Consider the following 9,093-nt stretch of genomic DNA (forward strand, 5'->3'; position numbering starts at 1 on the left):
ATGGCAGAGGAGCAGCAGGACACATTGAAGGAGTCCGTGGTGGTGACAGGCACTGAGGAGGACAGGGCCCGTTTTTTCCTGGAGTCGGCTGGCTAGGACCTGCAGATTTCATTTGCAAGCTTTTATGAGGATGGAGGGGATGAAGACATTGTGACCATTTCACAAGCAACCCCAAGTTCAGTGTCCAGAGGCACAGCTCCTAGAGATAATAGAGTAACATCTTTCAGAGACCTCATTCATGACCAAGATGAAGAGGAGGAGGAAGAGGAGGGACAGAGGTTTTATGCTGGGGGCTCAGAGAGAAGTGGACAGCAGATTGTTGGTTCTCCCAGGAAGAAAAGTCCCAACGAGCTGGTGGATGATCAGTTTAAGAGTGCCAAAGAGCATGGGGCTGTAGCCGTGGAACGAGTGACCAAGAGCCCTGGAGAGAACAGTAAAACAAGACCATTTGCAGGAGGGGGCTACAGCTTTGGAGCAGCACCAGAGGAAGTGTCTGCCTATGTGGCAGGAGAAAGGAGGCTGCATTCAGGCCAGGATGTTCATGTAGTGCTAAAGCTCTGGAAAACTGGATTTAGCCTAGAAAATGGTTACCTTAGAAGCTACCAAGACCCATCCAATGCCCAGTATCTGGAGTCTATCCATAGAGGGGAGGTTCCCGTAGAGCTTCAGAGGTTAGAACACGGCGGGCAGTTGAACCTGGATATGGAGAATCATCCGGATGAGGACTTCGTGAAGCCCAAAGGAGCTTTCAAAGCCTTTACTGGTGAGGGCCAGAAATTGGGCAGCACGCCCCCCCCTCCCCAGGTATTAAACACCAGTTCTCCAGGCCAACAAGCAGAAAATGAAGCCAAAGCTAGCTCGTCCATCTTAATCAATGAAGCAGAACCTACCATGAACATCCAAATCCGGCTTGCAGATGGCAATCACAGCCACAGGATCAGCGACATCCGGCTCTTCATTTTGGATGCCCGGCCAGCTATGACTGCCACCAGTTTTGTCCTTATGACTACCTTCCCTAACAAAGAGCTGGCTGATGAGAACCAAACCCTGAAGGAAGCTAACCTTCTCAACGCTGTCATCCTGCAGAGGTAAACTTAACTGCCCAGCTGCTGCCTCACCTCCCTATGTGTCTCCCATGACTGCGGCCATGCCCATGGGAATTACCTCCCACCCCGTACACACCTAGACTTCCAGTGCCACATCTCGTCCGTAGCTCTGGATTCTTAGACTTCAGTTAGATATTTGTTTTCTCTTTAGTTGTATTTCCTGGGTTTTTGTGATGATCAATGGATTTTAAAGACAAAACAACACAAAAATTTGAAAAAAAAAAAGACACTGCACAGCATAATTTCAGAATAGAGAAATAAAGTAGGAATTGAACTAGAAGCTCCCTTAATGCAGGCTAGTGGCCATATTGCTGTCAGATTTTATGCAGGTTGCTGGGTGTGAAATGGCATACATGACTTACTCAGCTATGGACATTGATAACTGATATCAGCCTGAAAGCTAAAATATTTCCACTTGTACAAAAGTTTCAAAGGGATATGGGGTAACCAAAAACTATTTGATTGGATTCCAGGCAGGCATCCCTGGTGGGAATCCATATTTTATACTGTAGACAAATTCAAAGCACCTAGCAACAAAAGTTGCAGGTCACAAGGGGTAATTAAAACTGTGTCTTATGTAAAATGGCACATCACTGCACCACTTTCTCATATAGGTCTTCATTTCCAATGATAGTTAAAATGGCAAGAGACAATTAGAGATGAACTGCAGTGAAGCCATAAGAGAATGACTCCACAAAGGGCTGAGAATAAATGAGAGCTGAGTGTTTATCCCTGAGATACATCCTTTTGCCTTCCCCTTCTTCTTAACATTCTTTCTTTCTTTCTTTCTTTCTTTCTTTCTTTCTTTCTTTCTTTCTTTCTTTCTTTCTTTCTTTCTTTCTTTCTTTCTTTCTTTCTTTCTTTCTTCCTTCCTTCCTTCCTTCCTTCCTTCCTTCCTTCCTTCCTTCCTTTCTTTCTTTCTTTCTTTCTTTCTTTCTTTTAATTTTTAATATTTTTATTATGTAATTTCCTCAATTACATTTCCAATGCTATCCCAAAAGTCCCCCATACCCTCCCCCCCACTTCCCTACCCAACCATTCCCATTTTTTTGGCCCTGGCGTTCCCCTGTACTGGGGCATATAAAGTTTGCAAGTCCAATGGGCCTCTCTTTCCAGTGATGGCTGACTAGGACATCTTTTGATACATATGCAGCTAGAGTCAAGAGCTCCAGGGTACTGGTTAGTTCATAATGTTGTTCCACCTATAGGGTTGCAGATCCATTTAGCTACTTGGGTACTTTCTCTAGCTCCTCCATTGGGAGCCCTGTGATCCATCCACTAGCTGACTGTGAGCATCCACTTCTGTGTTTGCTAGGCCCCAGCATAGTCTCACAAGAGACAGCTATATCTGGGTCCTTTCAGCAAAATCTTGCTAGTGTATGCAATGGTGTCAGCGTTTGGAATCTGATTATGGGGTGGATCCCTGGATATGGCAGTGTCTAGATTGTCCATCCTTTCGTTACAGCTCCAAACTCTGTCTCTGTCACTCCTTCCATGGGTGTTTTGTTCCCAGTTCTAAGAAGGGGCACAGTGTCCACACTTTGGTCTTCATTTTTCTTGAGTTTCATGCATTTAGCAAATTTTATCTTATATCTTGGGTGTAGTGGCTATTCTTGGTTGTCAACTTGACTATATTTGGAATGAACTACAATCCAGAATTGGAAGGCTCACCAGTGACCCTTATCTGGAGGCTTGGAGATCCTTATCTGGATCTTGGAATGGAGATCTTGAGCCATAGTGGCTATGGATTCCAGAAGATTAAATCTCCGAGTTTAAGGAGATTTAATCTGGGCTACACCTTTCATCTGGGATTAAAGGTGTGGTGGAAAACACCTTTAATCTGGGCTACACCTTCTGCTGGAGACAATATAAGGACACTGGAAGAAGGGAGTCTAGCTCTTGCTCCTTCGACTGCTTGCTGTGTGAGACTGAGTAACTGCTAGATCCTTGGACTTCCATTCACAGCTGCGACTGAACCATTGTTGGGAATTGGGCTGCCGACTGTAAGTCATCAATAAATTCTTTTACTATATAGAGACTATCCATAACTTCTGTGACTCTAGAGAACCCTGACTAATACATTGGGTATCCTAAGTTTTGGGCTAATATCCACTTATCAGTGAGTACATATTGTGTGAATGCCTTTGTGATTGTGTTACCTCACTCAGGATGATGCCCTCCAGGTCCATCCATTTGCCTAGGAATTTCATAAATTCATTCTTTTTAATAGCTGAGTAGTACTCCATTGTGTAAATGTATCACATTTTCTGTATCGATTCCATTCCAAAAATATCACTTTTTGCAGATGATATGATAGTATATATAAGTGACCCTAAAAATTCCACCAGAGAACTCCTAAACCTGATAAACAGCTTCAGTGAAGTAGCTGGATATAAAATTAACTCAAACAAGTCAATGGCCTTTCTCTACACAAAGAATAAACAGGCTGAGAAAGAAATTAGGGAAACAACACCCTTCTCAATAGTCACAAATAATATAAAATATCTTGGCGTGACTCTAACTAAGGAAGTGAAAGATCTGTATGATAAGAACTTCAAGTCTCTGAAGAAAGAAATTAAAGAAGATCTCAGAAGATGGAAAGATTTCCCATGCTCATGGATTGGCAGGATTAACATTGTAAAAATGGCTATCTTGCCAAAAGCAATCTACAAATTCAATGCAATCCCCATCAAAATTCTTCTTAACATTCTTAAGGAGGTGCCAGAAAGAATGTAAGCTCCAGAAGTTAAGAGGACAGAGGAATAAGAGCTGCACTATGCCATCTTCTGGGCAATACTTGGTATTACTATTAACCCCTATGGATGTTTGTACTTGTTCTGCACAAAAAATGGGCCAATATACAAGAAAGAAAGAAAGAAGCAAGGACACATAAGAACTGTACTTAAGTGCTGAAGACTTTACTATGGATAGATTTGGAAAAGAGTGAGTCACTGTCTTCAGTTGTTTAGAATTTGTTAACTACACTTAGATGAAATGTACAGTCCCAGTATTCTAGTTATATTGATTATGCTGGTAAATATAAAGATGTCACTGAACAAATCCAAGAGTCACAAATATGAGAAAAGTAAAGATGTGTAGGATGAGGATTAACAATGCTGGGAGGGAAATAGAACAAGTTGAGAGAGTAAAAAGGATGTCACATGGGCACATATGAAATAATCAAATTATTAACTTAAAAATAAATAAGCAAACATTTCAATTAAAGGAAAATCTGCAACAAATTAAAGAGACAGAATATAGAGCATCAGAAAGTTTTTGTTACAAAACTAAAAGTATTAATATCTAGTATAATTAAGAAATCAACAAATCCTAACCATAAACATGATGACGAAATAGGAAACCATCTTTCAATCAATGATATGCCATCAGTCAATGGACATACAGAAAACTGTTCAACATTACAATCCAAGAGTGTACAAATTAACTATACTTATATTCCATCTCCTCCCAAATTCCAATGCATATAGCTAAGAGGACAAACAGGAACTATATATGGAGAGGAAGTGTGAATGTTACATATTGCTGGAGGAGATAATGTCAAACATTCAGTTCACAAAGAAAATAAGCATGACTGCTCCTCAAAAATCAAACAAAATATCTACTATGAGACCCAGCTTAACATTCTAGGATCTTCATGAAAAATAATCCAAAGCAATATAATTGAAATTCTTATACACTCATGTTTACTATTTATTATGACAGCAAAGTAATGAAACCTTTTTAGATATATAAGAGGTACGAATGAGTGAAATTATGTGATTCACACAAACACAGTAATTTATTCTTTTGTTTGTTTTGTTTTTTTGAGACAGGGTTTCTCTGTATAGCCTTAGCTGTCCTAGAACTCACTTTTTAGACCAGGCTGGTCTCAACTCAGAAATCTGCCTGCTTCTGTCTCCTGAGTGCTGGGATTAAAGGTGTGTGCCACCACACCCAGCTAGTAATTTATTCTTATTAATAAAGAGAGGCGACCATTTGAAAAATAGTGAATGTAAATGAAGACAATGATATTTATGAAAATAAATCCACAGACACATACTATTGGATTCCTCTCATGAAGATTTAGTAAAATTAGTACATTTACATAAAATATCACTCACATGCACACATACACAAATACACAGTCTCAAAACCACATAGCTTGATGTGATGAGAAAACTGCTTAGGAAAAAACAAACCCTTTAATGTGATAGAACAGGGTTTAGAGAAAATTATGAAGCTTGTAGGTAACTCATTCATTTGCATAAATATCGTTTACTAAACTATCCTTACATATTCATCTCTAATTTGAAATGAATATACACAATTTAAACTTTACATTATATATTGAAGTAGTATTCTATTTTTACTATAAAATCTTACATGGCTACAAGCATTTATGACAACTGATTCTTGAATGAATATTTGACTTAATTAGAGAGTAAACTATGAATGGCCTAGTTGAATTTGAAGAAGGAGATGTAGGAGTTCTCAGAGTGTGGATATTATCATAAAATAAAATTAAGATAGCTTATGAACAATTGATATTAGGTTAAAAGTAGCCATGTTTTGTTGCTTCTATTTAGAAGGCAATTTGGAAATATTTTCTGGGGTTTATATAAAACCTAGTGATTAAAAGTTCATATATATATCATATTATATAAATTTCTATACAATTTAAAATATGTGGTGTAACTTGTAGGGTTGTGCTTACATTATATTGGAAATTGCAACTCTATTCTACATTAACGCCATATCTTTGTATATATGCATTTTTGATATTTGCCAAAATAAAAGGCAAAGAAGGATAAAAGAAGGATGATAAAAGAAATGATAAACAGAAGAAGAAGGAGATGGAAGAGGAGGAGGAGGAGCTAGTAATGATGAAGAATAAGAGAAGGAGAAGCAGGAAGAAGGAGGAGAAGGAGAAGAACGAGAAGGAAGAGGAGGAAGAGAAGAAGAAGAAGAAGAAGAAGAAGAAGAAGAAGAAGAAGAAGAAGAAGAAGAAGAAGAAGAAGAAGAAGAAGAAGACGACGAAGAAGAAGGGGGAGGGGGAGGGGGAGGGGGAGGGGGAGGGGGAGGGGGAGGGGGAGGGGGAGGGGGAGGAAGGAGGAGAAAGAAGAAGAAATCTAACTTAATGTTTTTCAGACTTAGGACTAAGATGATAACATATACCAAGGTGCAATGTAGGTGAGCATTCATGTAGAGGATATCCTAGTACTGTCATAGATGGCATGAGCAGAATCTTCTGTGTATATTTCCAGGAGTGGTATTGCTGGGTCCTTGGGTAATACAATGTCAAATTTTCTGAGGAACCACCAAACTGATTTCCAGAGTGGTTGTAGCAGCTTGCAAACCCTCCAGCAATGGAGGAATGTTCTTCTTTCTCCACATTCAAGCAAGCATCTGCTATCACATGAATTTTTCATCTTAGCCATTTTGAGTGGTGTGAGGTGGACTCTCAGGGTTGTTTTGATTTGCATTTCCCTGATGACTAAGGATGATGAAAAATGTTTAGTTGCTTCTCAGCCCTTTGGTATTTATCAGTTGAGAATTCTTTGTATAGCTCTGTACCCCATTTTTAATAGGGTTATTTGTTTCTCTGGGCAACATGTAATATGGACATATGATCCACTACATTCACAGCAGCCTTATTTATAATAGCCAGAAGCTGGAAAGAACTCAGATGTTCCTCAACAGAGGAATGGATACAGGAAATGTAATTTACACAATGGAGTACCACTTAGCTATTAAAAACAATGAATTTATGAAATTCATAGGTAAATGGATGGACCTAGTGAATATCACCCTGAGTGAGGTAACCCAATCACAAAATAATGCACATAATGCACTCACTGATAAATAGATATTAATCAGAGACTCAGAATATCCAAGATACAATTCACAAGCCACATGAAACTCAAGAAAAAGGAAGATCATATTGTGGATACTTCTATCCTTCTTAGAAGGGAGAACAGAACACTCTGGAAGTAGTTACAGAGATATAGCATGGAGTACTATCTGACAAAATGACCAGCCATAGAATGACCCACTTGGGGATCCCTCCCATATACAATCACCAAACGTAGACACTATAGTGGATGCCAACTAGTGCTTGCTGATATGAGCCTGATATAGCTGCCTCCTGAGAGGTTCTGCCACTGCCTGACAAATACAGAAGTGGATGATCACAGCCCTCCCTTAATTGGAGAATAGGATCTCCAATGAAGGAGCTAGAGAAAGGACCTAAGGAGCTGAAGGGGTTTGCATCTCCATAGGAGGAACAAAATATGAACAATACCCCAGAGCTCCCAAGACTAAACCACCAACCAAAGGGTACACATGGTAGGACCCACGGCTCCAGCCTCACATCTAGCAGAGAATGGCCTAGTAGGTCATCAATGGGAGGAGAGGCCCTTGGTCCTGTTAAGGCTCTATGCCCCAGTGTGGGGGAATACCATCACCAGTAATTGGGAGTGGGTGGGGTAGTGATCAGGGGAAGCAGGAGGGTATAGGGGGAGGGGTTTTTTAGATGGAAAGCAAGGAAAGGGGATCACATTTGAAATGTAAGTAAAGAAATCCAATAAGAAAAGGAAGGCATGAAGAAAGACCACTGATAGTGACAGAAGTGCAATTTCATGAGGTAGCTGCATGAACAGGTATGTTCAGTTTGGGAAAGATCAGGAAAATTGATTTGTAAAAAAATGTTTAAGATATACACATCAATAATTTCCAATTCTGTAGTGAAGTTTAAACACTTATATGTTGTCAGAAATTGTCATACTAGAAAGTAAATATATTAAATAAGCATAAATTTAAATAATGACTGTAAAACTGGAATGTAGGTAGTGCATGATAGTATATACATTTAACCCGAGCATTTATGAGGCAGGTCACAGTTATTTTTGAGGTCAGCCTAATCTACATAGTGACTTTCTACCTAGCCTTGCTGACATAGTAATATTTTGTCTCACAAACAAACAAAATATGGTACACTGTATTGTGTGATTAATGATATAATAAATAAGTTAATTGTTTATTTTTTATGTCCTGACTGCCATTTCCTCTTCCTCATCCCATCCCAGTCTCTCACCATCTTCCTTCTAGTTCCCCATCCACTCTTCCTCCCATCCTCAATGTCTCTTGAGAAGAGGGCAAGGACAACCATTGATATCAACCAGTCATGCTATATCAAGTTGCAGTAAGACTAGGCACCCCCTGTCCTATTACAGCTAGAAAGGGCAATCCAATAGGAGGAAAGGATACCAAAGGCAAGCAATAGAGTTAGAAACAGCCCCTGTTCTACTGTTAGTTTTTCCAGGAGACGACCAAGCTAAACAAATGTGCAAAAGATCAGTATCTGAGGGTTTTCTTGTGATATTCTTGACTCTTATGGTTCTGAAAATATTTCCTCCCACTCTTACACAGGATTCTCCCAGCTTTGCCTAATGTTCAGCCTTGGGTCTCTGCATATGATTACATAACTTGAGTGAAGCCTGTCTGCTCACAATTGGACTGGGCTCCAATCTATAAGTATGGCAGAATATCATTTCATTGAGTTTTTGTGTTTGTTTGTTTGTTTGTTTGTTGTTGTTTTTGTCTGTATGGGTAGGTTGTGGGGATAGGAGGATAAAAAGGAAAGGCTATAGCATTTGAAGTTTAAATAAAGAAATTATCTAATAGAAAAAAGGAAAAAAAACGTAGATTGGAATTTAAAAGAGATCTTTGGATAGCAAACACAGCTCTCCAAGAATGTATTCTAACAGGATTACTGATTTTAGTTGAAATATCCCCAGAGTGCAAACACAGCTTTTTTAGAATTGTTCAGAGTTCTTTTAAATTTTTTAACAGGATTTCTGATATTGGTGAGAAACACCAAGAATCATTTGAGAACCAACACAGCTGTTCTAGAACATTTTCTACTATACAGAGAAGGCTGTCTGAAAAGCAAGCACACCTCTTTTAGAATGTTTCCTGGATTTCTGAC

General features: G+C 39.2%; 1 pseudogene; it reads left to right on the top strand.

Moving 5' to 3' along the window:
- Positions 1–1,092, top strand: LOC110288458 (NSFL1 cofactor p47 pseudogene; annotated as a pseudogene).
- The last annotated feature ends 8,001 nt before the right edge of the window (positions 1,093–9,093 follow it).

This window comes from Mus caroli, unplaced genomic scaffold (assembly GCF_978045245.1).
Source record: "Mus caroli unplaced genomic scaffold, Mus_caroli_1 scaffold_18, whole genome shotgun sequence".
NCBI classification, from domain to species: domain Eukaryota; kingdom Metazoa; phylum Chordata; class Mammalia; order Rodentia; family Muridae; genus Mus; species Mus caroli.